Source organism: Dermacentor andersoni, chromosome 6, assembly GCF_023375885.2.
Source record: "Dermacentor andersoni chromosome 6, qqDerAnde1_hic_scaffold, whole genome shotgun sequence".
Classification (NCBI taxonomy): domain Eukaryota; kingdom Metazoa; phylum Arthropoda; class Arachnida; order Ixodida; family Ixodidae; genus Dermacentor; species Dermacentor andersoni.
The window spans coordinates 112,807,327-112,825,036 of record NC_092819.1 but is presented as its reverse complement, the minus strand read 5'-3'; positions in this window follow the sequence as shown (position 1 = coordinate 112,825,036).

Below are 17,710 nucleotides of genomic sequence, written 5' to 3'. Positions count from 1 at the left end.
TCAGAGCTGCCTTGAGCGCATGCAAGAGCTCTGCACCGGGATCTGACAGAATCATGTATGAAATGCTGAAACACTTACACAATGACACGCAAGTTACACTACTTACACTTTTCAACACTATCTGGGAAGCAGGGTACCTTCCGACTGCATGGAAAGAAGCCATTGTGGTCCCTGTTTTAAAACAAGGCAAAGATCCTTCCTCAGTGGCAAGCTACCGCCCGATAGCCCTCACAAGTTGCATGTGTAAGGTATTTGAAAAAATGATAAATCGGCGCCTCATCCATTTCCTTGAACAGAACAAAATACTTGATCCTTATCAGTGTGGCTTCAGGGAAGGGCGCTCCACAACTGATCACCTTGTACGTATTGAAGCAAACATCCGTGACGCATTTGTACACAAACAGTTTTTCTTATCCATATTCCTCGATATGGAGAAGGCATACGACACAACGTGGCGATACGGGATCTTAAGAGACTTGGCAGAAATGGACATTCATGGTAATATGCTAAACCTCATAGAAAGCTATTTGTCCAATCGCACATTCCGTGTAAAAGTCGGCAATGTGCTGTCACGTCCTTTTACACAAGAAACTGGTGTACCCCAGGGAGGCGTGCTCAGTTGCACACTTTTTATTGTTAAAATGACAACGCTTCGTGCTTCTTTACCACCGGCCATTTTCTATTCCGTCTATGTGGACGACATTCAAATAGGCTTCAAATCCTGTAACCTCGCAGTATGCCAGAGACAGGTACAGCATGGTTTAAACAAGGTGTCAGGGTGGGCAGAGAAAAATGGTTTTAAAATCAATCCTCAAAAGAGTTCTTGTGTGCTGTTTACAAGGAAGAGAGGCCTGGTCCCCGATCCTTGCTTAGAACTGTGTGGACAACAAATTCCTATCAACAAAGAGCACAAATTCCTAGGTATTATACTTGACGATAGACTCACTTTCATTCCGCACATCAAATATCTGAAAGAAAAATGTCTAAAAACAATGAACTTAATGAAACTTCTATCCAAGACTACGTGGGGTAGTGACAGAAAGTGTCTAATGAATCTCTACAAGAGCCTAATACGGTCACGATTGGATTATGGGGCCGTAGTGTATAACTCTGCCGCCCCGAGCGCACTAAGGATGCTGGATCCTGTCCATCATCTAGGTATCCGACTAGCCACTGGTGCTTTCAGAACAAGCCCGATCGAAAGCCTATACGCTGAATCGAACGAATGGCCGCTCCACTTACAGAGAACATACGTCAGCTTTACTTATTTCCTTAAAGTGCAGTCCATTCCTGAACACCCATGTTTTAATACCATTACCGATATGACGTTTGCTACACTTTTCCGCAACCGTCCGTCTATAAGACAGCCTTTCTCGCTGCATGTGAAGGAGCTTAGCGATGAAATGCATGTCCCACTCCTGGAGCACCGCTTAATGCGCCCAACCAAGCTATTACCTCCTTGGGACTGGCAGGTCACAGAATGTGACGTATCCTTTCTAAAAGTTTCAAAGCATGCTCCAGAGGTAGAAATTCGAATGCATTTCCTAGAACTTCAGTACAAACACTCATGCACAGAGTTCTACACAGACGCTTCCAAATCACATGCCGGAGTATCCTATGCAGCCGTCGGTCCTTCTTTTTCGGAATCCGATGTACTACATCCAGAAACAAGTATTTTTACGGCAGAGGCCTACGCTGTATGGTCGGCTGTAAAGCATATAAAGAAATCAAAACTCCAAAAAGCTGTTATATATACAGACTCCTTAAGTGTGGTGAAGGCCTTAATGTCACCCTACAAACATAAAAATCCCGTACTTACTGAGGTCTATTCCGACGTGTGCAAAGCTTATCTATCTAACCAGCAAATCATCATATGCTGGGTACCCGGCCATAGGGGAATCGAAGGTAACGTTTTGGCAGACCAGATGGCTACGCCAATTACACTCCCTGCTGTTAATAATACTGCTTTGGTGCCTCTCACAGATCTGAAACCTTACATACGAAAGAAACTGCGAAACCACTGGCAACGCATGTGGGACGCAGAAATAAATAATAAACTGCACGTTATAAAGCCCCGGTTAGGTTTTTGGCCCTCCCCAACAAAATCTCGGCGAACAGAAGTCCTATTCTGTCGCCTGAGAATAGGACACACATTTGGGACCCATAACTTTTTACTCACGGGAAACGATCCTCCAACCTGCGGTAGATGCGGTGAGAGGCTGACCGTCCTCCATGTCCTCTTGGAGTGTCGGAAAGCCGAACCTGAAGGAAAGAAACATTTTCCGCTAGCATACCGTTATTACATCCCTCTGCACCCGGCTATGTTTCTTGGTCATGAACCGCTTTTTAACACCAAGGCAGTCCTCGACTTCTTAAAAGATGTAGTTCTACACGTCATAAGCCCATTAAATTCGTAGAGCATCCTCGCTCCAGAGGATGCCGCTGCGATAATTGTTTTAAATAGCACATGCCTCCAGGCCCTTGTGTTTCAAGGGCTCTAAGGAGGCATTAGTGCTCTAGCATATCTTATATAACCTGATTTATCTTTAGACATCATATCATTCTTTTTAACTGTCTTATTGTTCATAGTACACTTCATAAGTCATCGCCATAATCTTATTATACAGATTTTACGCACTTTAGCGCTACCATTTTTAAGGCCCCTCTACAGCCACAGCACACCAACTTCATAGTACTCATGATTTCACTGCAAACTAATTAACACGGACATGGCGCTCTTTGGCCATATCTGGCCCTTGCGCCACTAAACCACACACATCATCATCATCATCATCATCAAGTTCATATCGATAACAAGAAGAAATCGCAAATTAATTTAACTTGTTTTTATTTTTTATAGTGTGTTTACTACAGACAACGACAACACTGCTGAACTTGGCGTGCCTAGGAGCTTTCCGCCATTGGAGAACTCGGAATTGCAGAGCAGGAGATATTTGAAATTTGGCGGAACTTCATGCAAAGCAAGCCAATAGGGATTGATGCTATCTAGAATGTCTCTTAAAGAGGTATGCTGAATGCATGCTAAACGCCTTTTCGTTATTTAAAAAACATCAGTGTCATCATGAATTCTTGTCGACGACTGAAGAACGAGCAAAACAATTCCAATATCGAAAGGCGGGGCTGCTAGAAGAGAGAGAGAAAGCACGCTATGAAAAGGAGGAGTTATTAGCTAGCGTATTTTCGCCTGCATGCTAATCTGCGGGGAATTGCCTTAACTACTAAATCCTGGAAGGTGTTTCAACACAAAGCCTCCGAATATAGAAGGAAATTTCTGCCTGTCAATAAGTATTTCAGCGAGTTTCAGTACGGATTTTGTGATGGTGTTGTCGGCGGTGACAGAACTTACGGAAGCTACATTCTTTCTCTGTGAAGTGCTTGATAGAAGACATATTAATATGGTTTACCTCTGTTTTAACAGGGCGTCTGCGGCGGTTAGTCATCAGAAACCACTATTGAAATTAAGAGATGTGTTGGGAAATTGCAATGTTATTCGCTAGATTGAGGCATTTCTAAACAATTGCCGGCCGTTCGTTACTGCTCAGGAAAGTCACTGTGCCATAGGTTGCGTTGCGTCGGGGGTGCCGCATGTTTAGCAGTGACCTCCTAGATAACTTACCGGCTCAAGCCAGACTGCTTGCTGACGATTGAATTGTTTTTTATGCGAAGCGTATTACTAGAGCTCAACCCAGCTCCTCAGGCGCGGCGGTGTCGCCTTCAATGACCTTTGACTCCATGCCATACCACGTGACACCGTGACGTCACGACAGAGGAGAAACGGGGCTCCGACTCGCGCCGTCGCTCGCGGCGTCGCCTTCAAGGCTGACCACGTGACACCGTGACGTCACGACAGAGGAGAAACGGGGCTCCAACTCGCGCAGCAGCGGCGCTTGTTTCTAGGTGGCTTTGGCTCAACTCTTGCAAGATGGGCTGGGTGGGAATCGAACCAGGGTCTGCGGAGTGTGAGACGGAGACGCTACCACTCAGCCACGAGTACGATGCTTCAAAGCGGTACAAAAGCGCCTCTAGTGAATGCGGTGTTGCCTTAGAAACGAGCTGTTTCTAAGGCTCAGGCGTGCGTCGCTAGCTCAGGCGCACATTTCGTTGCCGCGCCGAACGCTGCGTTGCTCGACGCTCACCGCGTCCAATGCGGGGCGCGTAGTCGCTGCGCCGTAGCCCATTGTCTTACACCCCCTGGCGGGTCGACGGGAACGCTGTCGCGTTCCACTCTTGAAGGCGAAGCAGAGTAACGCATGAGTTGTTTCTTCTACTAGCCGAACCAAATATAGCCAAGCAACAGCAGTTCACCAGGCTAAACAGTGGTTCAACAACTAAAATAAAGGCTAGTATGCTTCGCATCCTGGGCTTAACCTTAGCCAAGCCACAGCCATTTTTTTTTTACCTAAACTACGTCGGTTGCCGACTCAGATAAACTCAACGAGTACTTGCATGAAATAATCAATTGTGTAAGGAATGACAAATGTTCCTAAATTTGCAACAGAAAAAAAAAACAGTTGGTCATGACAGTAACACTAAATAACAGAGCGCCATTCGAATTTACCCATACACCGTTCAGTGTTCCCTTAGTTTGCATAACAGAGTATAAGTACTTGGATGTCACTATGATTTGAAGCCTGAGCTGGACAAAACGGATAGATAATGTTGTTGGTCAGGCTAAGAAAACATTGGGATTTACTCGGTGCATGCTTAAACTAGCGTCTGCAGCGACTAACTCAAGCGCGCTGAATATGCTTTTGCATCCAATAATCAAATATGTGCGCTAAGTGTGAACATGTGACAAGAAATTAGCATGCCAGGTGTGTTACTGTTATCAGGTTTCATAATTACTGTTACAATCACTTTTTCTTTTTGCGGCTGACCACTGAGTGCAATAAACAGATGGGTTGTGTGGTAACTGCGAATGACCGAGAACACTTTATTGCTCCTATTGAAGTATCTCAGTAGAGAAGTGTGTGTGTCGTCTGATTGCGGTTCTTCTAATTTGAGCTAGGTATTCATGCCAGAGACAGAGCTATAAGTGTAATTGTTTTAAAATGCCACGTTGTAATATATTTGTGGCATGTAATACCGTTGTAAAGTGTAATATTCTATTGTAACATTTGATTTTGCATTGAGTTGTTAAGGTCGTTTTCCATAAGTGCAGTTGAAATGCAGCCAAGTAGTATCTAGACACTGCAAGGACCCTCTGTATGTTCAGATTACCGAATAAATAAATAAATAAATAAATAAATAAATAAATAAATAATAAATAAATAAATAAATAAATAAATATGATACGTGCCTGGTCAGTTTTATGACTGAGCAGGCGACAATATGAAACACTTGTACTCCCCCCTGCTATCATGTTTCTTTTTAGATGCTCACAAAAGGAATAAAAATTAATTACCTTTTAGGATTTTGCGTGCCAAAAACCACGGTCTGATTATGAGGCATGCCGTAGTGGGGATTCCGCGAATTCCGTGCTTAATACTTAGGTGACTGTGTTTATTTATTTATTTATTTATTTATTTATTTATTTAGTACCCACAGGCGCCAAAAGGCATTACTGTGGGTGTGGGGGGAAGGTTTTACAGAACAGTTATAAACGTTCACAAAAGATTTTTTTTTACCCGACGTGAGAAAAAACAACAACAAAAGTTCAACTGAAGTTACAGAATTTTCAAAACACGGTAAGTTATACATGGGCAATTCAATCTAAAGGTAAAAGAAACGGCCTAGTTTAGTCACTTCAAAAGGGCAAAAAATACATCATTTGACACGACGTTGACGACACTGGCAGGTAACCCATTCCATTCTTGTATAGTTTTTGAAAAAAATGTTTTCTTATACAGTTCTGTCTTGCATGGAACTTCTCGTACCTTTAGCGCATGGTCCACGCGTTGGGATCGGTAATGAGCGGCATTATATATTTGTCCCTTTCTATACCAATTGTACCGTAGAATATGGAATGGAAAAGCTTCAGTCGCAGCCTTCTGCGTCGTACCTCAAAGGTATCCCATTTAAACTCTTCCTTAGCACTCGTAACGCTGAAATTAACTTTGTATCTACCTGACACGTACCGCACACCTAGATTTTGTACCCTCTCAAGTTCATCAATGTCACGTGCCGTCGGAGGATCGCACACTACACAGGCGTACTCAAGGACGGACCTTACGTACGTTTTGTATAGCACCTCTTGTGTAGACGTGCTGAATGCTCTGGAGTTCCTACGAAGAAAACCTCACATTTTCCCTGCCTTAGCGGTTACATAATTAACCTGTTTCTGCCATGATAATTCTGGGGTGTACCAAACACCTAGGTATTTAAACTGTGTTACTTTAGCTATTAAATTGTTATTCAAGGTGTGAGAGAAATTTATAGAGTTCTTCTTTCGAGTCAATGTCATGTTGACTGTTTTGGTTAGGTTTATCTGCATGCGCCACTTAGTGCACCATTCACTAATTAGATTGAGGTTTTCCTGAATCAGACTGGCATCATTCATGCTGTTAGTCACCCTATATAACAAGCAGTCATCTACAAACAGCCTTAGCTGCGACGTAAGACCTTCGCCAATATCATTTATATACAATAAAGAAAGTAAAAGCCCCAGGACGGAGCCCTGGGGTACACCGGATTTAACTTCTTGCGGGCGCGACTGAACCCCGTTTAAAACCACGACCTGATGGCGCAGGGTAATATATTCTTTAACCCATGCGACAACCTCCGGGTGAATTTTATATTTATGCATTTTTTCTATGAGCAATGAATGGGGTACCGTGTCGAGAGCTTTTCTGAAACCGAGGAAGATTCATTGGCGTCGTTGTGGCGCCTATGTGCGAGTGAGTTATTTTATATTAGCCTCATTGTATCAATATTATCATTATCCGTGCTCATAAGTAGCGTGTCGCGTGCCCCGTTTTTCCTATGTCTAAATGTTTCTGCGCTTCGAGCTGAAGTCGGTAGGAGAACAACTTACCTCAAAAATAATTTTCACGATGATTCATCACATAAGATAGCATATACAGGCCACAACCTGATAAACCTGATTGGACAATATTATTGCTTTCTTCTTTGTCCTCTTCTTCTTATAATTATTATTTTAATATGCCCTTATGGTGAAAGTGTGATCTCTAAAATAAATGATTGCACTTTCGCCACAAAGGCGAATAAATGAACGCTATAGTAACATGCTCGAATATTGCACGAAGTAAGGCTCGTAGCGTTAGTGGCAGTATAACTTCAAGTAAACATAAGCTCGCAAAGGACACGCGCGCGACATGGTATGCGCAGACACACGAGAGAACTCGATGACCGGGAACACCATCGATTTAGGCCAACAGACTCTTGTCGGCATAGTAACGTTGCGTCGGCCTCGCACTTCCTTACAGCGGCATGCTCGTGGCGGGCACTGTGCGCGCTCAGTTCGCGCTCCTCAGTTGCAGGGTTTTGTCGACGTTGTCGCTTAGCCTGACCCTTTTCTTCCCGCAGTCTGCACGCTTCCGGCGTTGAGCTGCAGCTTGCGCCGCACATTCCCGCAGGCCATCGTTCCTGTGTACGAACGACGAAATGGTCTGGGCGCGTATCCGGACCCACCTTCTTTCAGTGCGATTAGCGTTTCCCTGGAGCTGTTCGGCGGTGTTCTGAGAACACGCGGCGACCTGCTTGCGAGATGTCAGGGATATAGCGCTTCGTTGCAGAAACCCTGCATCGACAGTTACTACGCGCTACCATGTCTACAAGCCGGCAGGGTGTGCACAGCCAGTCTTACAATTCATTCCAGTAAGCAACGTCGTCTAACATGAAGCATGTCTGCGGAAAAAAAATTTGGCCGAGTCTGCTTACTTGTGGGAATGTGAAAGCGATAGAACCCACAGGTTTAACGTTTTCCATCGATGTTTTCTACGTGCACTAGGGTTCTTTATGCTGATTCGGTGTGTGTTTGCGTATATATTGAGCGCAGAACAGCTCATTTTATACACTCATGATGTGGCGTCGAGAGTCCGTCGCAGTAAACATAGCACCGATGAAATCCGAAGCGCGAGTGACGCGCGGAAGGCAGCGCGCTAATTTTATGCACTCAAGGTGTGGCGCGTCTCCTCCGATTACCTGCGCCATCACTTGCCCAATAACGCAAGTACTAGGCCACACCGTCAATCAGCCAGAACCGCGCGGAGCAACCGTCGCGTCCGTGTAGCGCGCTAGTCTCGCAACCAGGAGGCCCGGGTTGAATTGCCACCCAGGCCGAAATGTAAGAATTTTTCATGCGAAAGCTTTATATGCCTCATTACACGAAATTTTGCCGGCGTAATAGGCGCGACCGAAAAATGGTACCAAAAACGGCCGAAGGCGAAAAGAGTAAGAACGCGTCAAGAAATGTTCGGATGCTCAGGGAGGTTCTGTAGACCAATAAGTTAGTAGCTTTGAAAACAAAATTAGGAAGATCCGGTCTGCGTGGGAATCGAGCCTCCGAGGTGCGATCCGTGCACACTTCCCCGACGCCAGTGTGGCTCCATGACCAAAGGGATGCCTAGCGCGTGCGTCATTGCACGCGTGAAGGCGCAGTCAGTGGCGAAGAGGTGGCCGCACAGCAAGAGTGTATAGATGAATGTACGAAATAGAAAGCATTATTGTCCGATTGAACGGCGCTGAGCGGTCCCTCGAGTTACGAAATCCTCGCGGGCAAGCGGGCGCGTTTTGATTTCGCCTTACCGGGGTGCAGGTCAACGCAGGCGAGTGCTTGCGCGGACAAGGAACGTGCGGAGAAAAACGTTTCGCCAGGTGGGCTGTAATGCATTCGCATTCCCACACGTAGGCAGCCTTAACCGTCTCTGCCGAATTTCTTTCTTTTATAATCCGTAAACCTACTTTGTTTAGAAGAACCTCCCTGAAAAAGTTGACGTCAATGCGATCATTTTTCATGTGTTTGCACTCTTTGCACCGTCGGTCATTTTTTGCACCCTCGATAAAAAAAAATATGTTATGGGGTTTTACGGGCCAGAAGCAGGATCGGATTATGAGGCATTCCGTAGCAGGGGACCACGGATACAATTTTACAAACTGGGGTTCTTAAACAAAACAAAAATTAAATTAAATTATGGGGTTTTACGTGCCAAAACCACTTTCTGATTATGAGGCACGCGATAGTGGAGGACTCCAGAAATTTCGACCACCTGGGGTTCTTTAACGTGCACCTAAATCTAAGTACAAGGGTGTTTTCGCATTTCGCCTCCATCGAAATGGGGCCGCCGAAGCCGGGATTCGATCCCGCGACCTTGTACACAGCAGCCTAACACCATAGCCACTGAGCAACCACGGCGGGTGGTTCTTAAACAAGCACCTTAATTTAAGTATACCGGTGATCTAGCATTTGGCCCCCATATCCATGCGGCCACCTTGGTTTTTTGTGTCATTGGGCGTAATATGCTTTCGCAATAAATAAAGTTGCAGCCTGCCCCGTCAGGAGAGCTGCAATGGGAGCAAACGTCCTTTAAAAAATTTTCTAGCAGCTTTGGATAAGCATATTTGAAACAAATGTTACTACAACCGACTGACGGTTTATTATTTTATTCATTATTTTATTTTATTGTATCCTTAAGACCGAAGTATTACAAAGGGTAGTGCGTAAGAAACATATACATAAGTAAATAACAAAATAGCAAAAGGTGATTACTTAATACTGCGAAATTGATTAGTTAATTGCAACCGGGAGTGATGATGTCGGATATGGCCGAACAAAACTTTGAGTTGTCCTTGATTGCGACATCTGCGCCGGGAAGGTGGTTCCATTCTTGAAAGATCCTAGGACTAAATTATTTGTGACAGGTTCTGGTGTGGCCTTGACTTATTCCAACCTCATGGCTATGATCAATGCGACAGAAAGTGTAGGTAGGAGATGATATAAGATTATCGCGCAGGTAGGAATTCTGTAAATATAGTTTACAAAATAAAGTAAAGTGAAAGCACTTACTTCGGGCTGAGAGAGGGGCAACTAGCAAATACTTTTTCGTGGCAGTTACGCTTGACGTGCGGCCATAAGCGCTATAAATGAAACGCGTGGCATTTTTTTGTATTAGTTTTGGCCACTGAATAAGGGTTTCGAGGTGCGGGTCCCAGATGGATGAGGCATAGACCATTTTGCTACTAATAAGCGTCTTGTATAAGAATAATTTGAAGGATGTAGGAGCAGAAGAAAATTTCGGCGAAGATAACATAACATGCGGTTAGTATTGTTAATTACTTTATAGATGTGCAATGACCAGGAAACTGACGAGGTTATGTGGACGCCTGGGTATTTATAGGAGGTTACGACTTCTAGGGGAGTATCATTAAGGTAATTGTTCGGTAGAGGAGTATTGCTTTGATACAGTTCTCAAATTTCCTAAACACTTCATACCAACGTCCCGTCGACTATTAACCACCGATAATGTAGTAGAATATCCTTTACAAACCCTCGATGGTGAATGAACATACTTCAAACATTAAAAGCAGGATTTACTAACAATCTTAGCGCTTAAGCCTTATAGTAACATTCTGCCAACGTTTTATTGCTCGACCTAGAAACATCAATCGCAGCGTTTGTCCAACTTCGTCTTGCTCACCCTAGAAACATCCTCGCAACTTTGTTTTCACGTTTCAGTATGATCCTGGCGACATTTATCCACTTTCTACAGTATGTTTCAAATATTCTCGTGCTGTTCTAATGTAGCCTTGAACATGAGTGGGATATAAGTGCATTTACCTGTTAGGGAAATTTACCAATCTTTGCTAACAATGATATTTATTTTTATTTATTTTCCACTCCTTTCACACATGCTCTCAGAAGCCACAAGCAAGCGACGATGATAATGTGTTCTTGATATCACTCGTGGTTAAATTAAAATGCCTTGCTGTGAGCCGAAGGTAGGAATACTGCAGAAATAGAAGGTATTATGAATTGTGTATGTATACGAGATAGCATCTACCAGACTTCCACAAGTATTTACCTTGAAATCCCCTACAATAAAAGCGAGACACCTCTGGAGTCCAAAGCCTCTTTCTTCGGCGACGTCCTTGTGGGCGTTGGAACGCCAGCCAGAAAGCGACTGAAGCATTGCGGAGTAAGTACTGATCTAGAGAATATGCGACTCTTACATCTAGGAATCATAGAATTGTGTGAATTATTCGTAAATAAGCTGCAATAAGGATATCCGAAATTTTTTGAGCGGCTTCCGTCAAACATGCCTAACTGTGAATAAATGCGATGAGATGACTTGTGGCGTATACAAGTTTACAGACCAACTTGAAGCGTCCTTCAAACAGTCATTGGCATTGTCCTTCAAACAGTCATTGGCATTACATTTTCCTTGTATTTAGGAATAGTAAACTGATCAGTACTAAACGCAGCTGGCTTGCCTGCTTAGCTATAAGATATTATAATAACAGTGGCTTACAAAGAGTATTCTGACAGGTTACTCCTGTAGAAGTTTTAGAAGAAATGCTCCACATTGAATAGTGATATGAAAAAATTTCTAAAAGTATGATTGCCAAATTTGATATTTATATTATGACTTGTACACTGAAGAAACTAAATGCACAGAACGCACCAGAAAAGAAAGGTACGTGTACTTTACAGAAATGTTCCACAATTACTTGCCCTACACTCCAAATACAATGTGCCTGGGTTTTGTGTTTCACTCAGTGAACTTGAACTATGGCAGACAGGCAGCTGAAAAGCACCTTGCTAGAAGGAAGTGGCAACTCTTCAAAACCAATGAACTCTTAGGAGACGGGACTCATGTGTAAAAAAAATGGTGCTAAACATCCCAAAGCTGCTATGAGGCAAGCCGTAGGGGAGGGCTCCTGAATTATTTTTACCACCTGGTGTTCTTTAACACTCACTACGATGTACGCAGGACAGGGGTGATTGGAGATCACCGGGAGAGGCCTTTGTCCTACAGTGGACATAAAATAGGCTGATGATGATGATGATAATTATGAGGATGACGATGCAATGACATCGTGAATTTTGACTCCGTAGTGTTCTTTAACGTGTCCCTGAATTGAAGTGCACAAGGGTTTATATTTCGTCCCAGTCGAAATCCGGCTATCGTGATCGGAATCATACCCAAGACCCCGAGCAATACCATATCCGCAAAGCTACTGCAGCCGGAACATGAGTGTATATTTGTCATGGGACCGATCTGGTAGTATCGTTTAATCACTACGTTGCGCTATAATGCGGCTCTGCTTAGTCACACCTGGCTTAAGTTCTCCGCTTGACAAAATTACATGGTGTTTATTTTTCAGAAATAGCCGAAATGTACCCTACTGCAACGTGAACTTATTCACCATACCACCACCCTCCTTCCTCTTCACATCCTACCTCTGTTATTCCCCAAACCCTTTCCCCAGTGTGGAGTAGCAGGCTAGAGGCACTTCACTCAGGCCGACATTTCCACCTTTCTGCCATTAAATATTATCTCTCTAAAGTTATCCCGTTTGCCCGAAATGCGTGTATTTAGTAATATCGTTTTCTAACGTCAACTTTTTCCTATCCTCTCACCCTCCTTGTATAGGAAGTGCGAGCGAATAGTAACAATGCTGTTATTCCCTCGTTTCGCAACTGTCGGTTCTATCCATTCTGTGCCTCCTTTCCCAACCGTCTACTATTCTATTTAGCTTCCCTCTGGACATGCAGGTTAGTACAAAGTGCAGCAATTTCTGCAATGCTTTGGCGGAGCATGGATAATTGCAGCTGTCAAGAGGCTATGTAGTAACACCGAGGGACACTCGGCGCTGTGCTTGACCAGCGCAAACAAGGGTTTTCTGACTATGTCGTGGCTTCTGCAAGTCGCACACTTACGAAAGCTGAGACAAATTGCACTATGAGGGAAAAAGAACACCTGGCCATCATCTGGGCTCTTAAATAGTTCCGGCCATATTTGCATGGCCGCCCATTTCACATCGTCATGGACCATCACGCACTTTGTTAGTTGTCACTGAAGGACCACTCACGCCATCTGGCCCGATGGGCACTTCGCCTGCAGGGCTACGATATCCGCGTTCTGTACCGCATCGGACACCAGAATTCTGACGGCGACGCCGCCTCGCGCTCTCTCTTACCTGACGACTATGCCTGCTGCTCTCTATCCGAGTTTATCGTTTCTTTGCTCGACCTTACCACCGTCGCTTCTGAGCAACGCAAGGACCATTATATTTCCTCTGTTCTATGGACTTTCTTTCTGGTGCAGCAGCCCAATCAACCACTCGCACGTTGCATGGTCAAGCTCAGCAGTTCGCCATTCGCGACAACCTGCTTTATCGCGGCAATTATAACCTCTACGGGCGCCAGTTGTTCTTAGTAGTACCTCCCAGTCTGCGTTTCGAGATATGCGCAACTTTTCACGTCAGTCGACAGTGTGCACACACGGGAGTTTTCAAAACGTACCAGCCTTCCACAGCCGTACTACTGGCGAGAAATGTACAGCTACGTTCAGAAGTTAGTATGCTCTTGCCCCGTTTGTCAGCGCCGGCAATCTTAACCCCGCCTCTCGACAGCTATTTTGGAACCTTTACCTTGCCATACCTGGCCGTTTGGGAGCGTCGGAATTGATTTGTATGGGCCCCTTCTCCTGACATCGGCTGGCAACCGCTGGGCCATTGTGGCAGTCGACCACCTCACGCGATACGCCGAAAATGCCGCCCTCCCGGCAGCTACAGCGCGCGATGTTGCCTCCCCCTCTTCCTGCTTCGTCGATTCATCCTGCGTCATGGGCAACCTCAGAGACTGCTCAGTGATGGCGGACGTGCCCTCCTGTCCCGAAGAAGTTGAAACCATTCTTAAAGAGTGCCGCGTTGTTCATCGTACAACTGCGGCGTACCATCCTCAAACCATTGGCCTTACAGAACGCTTCAACCGTACTCTCGACGACATGCTTGCCATGTACGTCACCTCCGACGACACAAATTGATATGTCATTCAGCCCTTAGTGACCTATGCGTACAACACCGCTATTAGGAGCACCACCAGCTTTTCACCCTTTTCCTTATTGTACGGTCACCACCCGTCGCACACCATCAACAGAATTCTGCCATACCGGCCGGATACATCTCCATGTGCGCCCATTTCTGCCCCGACAAGACATGCTGAAGAGTGCTGCGATCTCGCTCGGGCCTTCACCTCCAGGGACCAAGAGCGCCAGAAGAGCACTCGCGGTGACACATTCTTCTGCGACCACTTTCCTGCCCGGAGGCATTCTGTGGCTCTCCGTTCCTTTCGCTGCACTTGGTCTCTCTTCAAAACTACTACCTAAATATGAAGGGCCCTATCGGGTTGTCGAACGCGCATCCCCCGTCAGCTACGTAGTCGAACCCGTTGAACTGTCTTCGAACATGCGCCGTCGGGGACGAGACATTGTCAAGGCTGACTGCCTCAAGACCTACTATGACCCACTCATAAGGACAAGCTGTTAGGTCGCCGGGTGGCTCCCTTTTCGTTCCCTGGGGTAATTCCTTGTGAGTGGTGGCGCTGGCTAACACATCCGAAGTTAGTTCTAGTAGTAAAACACATAAACACCCAAGAATGTGGATGGGAAAACGGTGCCGCGGTAGTTCAATTGGTTAGAGCATCGCACGCCTAATTCGAAGACGTGGGATGGTTCCCCACCTGCGGCAAGTTGTCTTTTCACCCACTTTCAGTGCCATTAATTTATCATTTATTTAATTCAGTTAGTAAGCATGAGTAATGTCCCCTATGTTGTGTTGGTTTCTGTTTGTTGGCTTGTTATGATATATATATACACACACAACTTAATGACCATAAAGTAAGGAGCAATAAAAGTGGTGATGAAACAACTTACCGCATGTGCATACCAAGATTACCTCTTCACAATGCGTTTGCGATTATCTTTCCAGTCAAGCTACAGCCAACCGCCGGAAGGCGAGTGCTAGTTTCAGTTTCAAGAACCCTAAGATATGATGGAGCAAAGTAGGTTCGGGTGTTCGCATTTCTTGTCAACCATAAGTCCTTTTAGAAATGAAAAAAAAATTGAATGAATAACAAACAACTCAGCTTTTTGTATAGTTATTTTTTATTTTTTTTTATTTTAAATTCGGCGATGTGCGTGAAGTTGACTACGCGGGTCCGTCGAGCTTGCCTCGGCTCAGCCTTGCCACGAACTCAGCATTATCACAAGTCGGATCGGGCTCGTTAATCCGCTTCAGTTAAATATGAAGATGGAAAAGATAAGAAAGAGAAGCTTGAGCAGGCATGCGAGAAACGGAAGACCAGGAAACCAGGGTGCCAATGCATTCTACGAAGATGGCTTAATCGGAGCATCACATTTCTTGTGCGGCTCTCTAGTGTCATAACACCGGTGTTTCCAGTTCTACGAAGTTTTTGGGGTTTGCTAGTGACTACAGGTAACCACAGGTAAACACAAGTATTTCACGCTATCTTCTGAGGAGGGGCTCAATTTTTTATGAGTAAAGCAGTTCTCTGCAAGCCTGAGTGGACTGACGTAAGAAAAGTGTCGCCGGACTCAATCGTCATGACCACAGCCCATCTGCTGCCGGTAAAATACTTGTAATGAAGGGCTAGTGTGCCTATTTGCTGGGCTATACCTTTTGTTCACACTTTGCCCACATGTACACCCAAGACTAAAGTAAAATAAAAATAAAAAATATATCTTTGATGTTTTATCAAATTTCAAAACCAATTACAGCAAAACGATGCAGGCACGTAATTCGTTGTTGCCTTTCTAAGATATCGCACTGAAGAAGGTTTAAGCTGCCCGTTTTCTCTGAATTTTAGCGCATAGGCGGTACCGTACGCCCTTGACTTAGGAACGGCTTGAGTAACTCTGCGATATTTATTGGTTGTCAATTAACTTTTTTGGGAGCCTTGCACAAGCCATGAAATAAAGCAAATGAATAACATCGTGAAAATCTATGTTGGCTTATTACGCATAAATTCTAGTTGTGAATGAAAATTGCTTCTGCAGATAGACACTTTCGCAATGCGTGGAGTCGGTGTTTTCACACAGAGAGAGAAAGGGTTCACTATCTCTCTCTCTCTCGCAGTGTGAATAAAAACAAAAAAATGTTTAACTTTTACTTGCGCTGAGTTTGCCTAATTGAGAAATGGCTAGATTTACTGATTTATTTCAAAATACACGAACAAAATTAACAAATGATGGTGCCAGCAGGTCATTTTTCTTTATGCGACCACCCACTACATCTGTGAAGTAGTTCAACTGTAGCCTTAAGCTTAACCAGAAGTCAATAATTCCTAAGCGACTACTTCCACAAAATGAAGAAATGGAACATTTTAAAAGCAAATATTTGCATTTAACGACGGTTTGCTATATAAATATTTCTCCTTATAATTGCTTGACGCTGGTGTGTACGAACGATGTCCCAGTGCATTAAATGATGAACAGTGTCTTGCGAGGTAAACGCAGCAGCAAAAGAAAAAATCTCTTCGTAAACACGGCGCACTTCAGCGGGTTCTGCTCCGTGATTTGGCCAATGCCGTCGCGTAGCCAGAGGACCTGCAAGAGAGCTCGAACACATCCCGCTTGCATGCCAAGTGGGAAAGGAGGGCTTCCGCGGCAACCCTCCTATTCCCATTTTCGGGCCCTTTTCCTATACCTTCTGACCTCAGCAGTGACGTCATGAAGGCACTGTTTTATTTGTGAATTATTTTCATTTTCGATATCCGGCAGCCGCAAGTGGTGCAAGCTAGCGGTGCTGTCGCCACGTATCGGCAGGCTACCGAGAGTCCCAAGGAAGGCATATGGAGTTTCCGCAACCTGCTACCGCCATGCCGTTGTCCCATGCAATTTCTAGAGTATTTTTGTGTGTGTACAAGAGTGTTAGCGAGCGCCATGGCGGCCTCCATTCCAGGTCTTTGCACCGTGCGAAATGTTTCTTAAATTATGGGGTTTTACACGCAAAAACCACAACATGATTATGAGTAACGCCTTATTGGGTAACGCCACTTGTGGTTCTTTAACGTGCATTTTTTCACGCGCCGATAACCAAAGTCTCCGCGACGTTGTCATAGTTTGTGCAAATCATTTAAAGTTGCTGTACTGATAACTATGTTTACTTTTTATTTTTCGTTTTCTTGTGTGTTTATACGTTGATGCACTCTAATTAATTTTGTCCCATTTTTGTTTTTGTATTGTATTTACATTTACGCACTGTTCTTAGCCTCACCAATGTAACCTTTACCCTATGTAATACCCTCCCTAAAGGGCCTTTAGGGCTATTGTGAAATAAATAAATCTGAATCTAAGTAAACGGGCATTCTTGCATTTCAGCCCATTTGAAATGCGGCCGCTTTATGGGCCGCTTACATATCCCGGCCTCAACGTATGGCCAGGATTGGACCTCGCGGCCTCATGCTTAGCAGCTCAACACCAAAGCCATTAAATAACCACAACGGGTGCTAAATGTTTGTATCATGCACCAAGATACAAATGAAGATGTTGACTGCTTCAATGGTCAAACTAGGCGGCGTCCTGCCTCTTTAATGGTCACTAATGATGATGACAATTTATTGGCCCCGCCTTTCTCACGGGGCTGTGAAAAAAAATCGCTTTGAATTAATCTATTTGATTTAGATGCATTTAATTGTAGAATTTTGTATACATATTGCCACTTGGTGGTGACGTTGAAGAACACAGTAGCAATACTGTGAACGACAAAA